Raw genomic sequence first — 219 nt, forward strand, 5'->3', positions numbered from 1 at the left:
TATTTTAAAATACGCAAAATTTTTAAATTCGGTATCCCTACATGCTACAAGTTGATGCCAAATATAGGACCATACCAATGTCGTCTATCCAAAGTGTCAAATTTTTGGGTAAAATGTGTATTTAAAAAAAATGATCTTATTATAAGTATAAATGTACGTTTTAGAACTTACAAAACTTGTTACCTACTAAAAACAAAACCCCGAAAACAAAACTATCAA

This window comes from Diabrotica undecimpunctata, chromosome 3 (genome assembly GCF_040954645.1).
Source record: "Diabrotica undecimpunctata isolate CICGRU chromosome 3, icDiaUnde3, whole genome shotgun sequence".
In the NCBI taxonomy this organism is placed as follows: domain Eukaryota; kingdom Metazoa; phylum Arthropoda; class Insecta; order Coleoptera; family Chrysomelidae; genus Diabrotica; species Diabrotica undecimpunctata.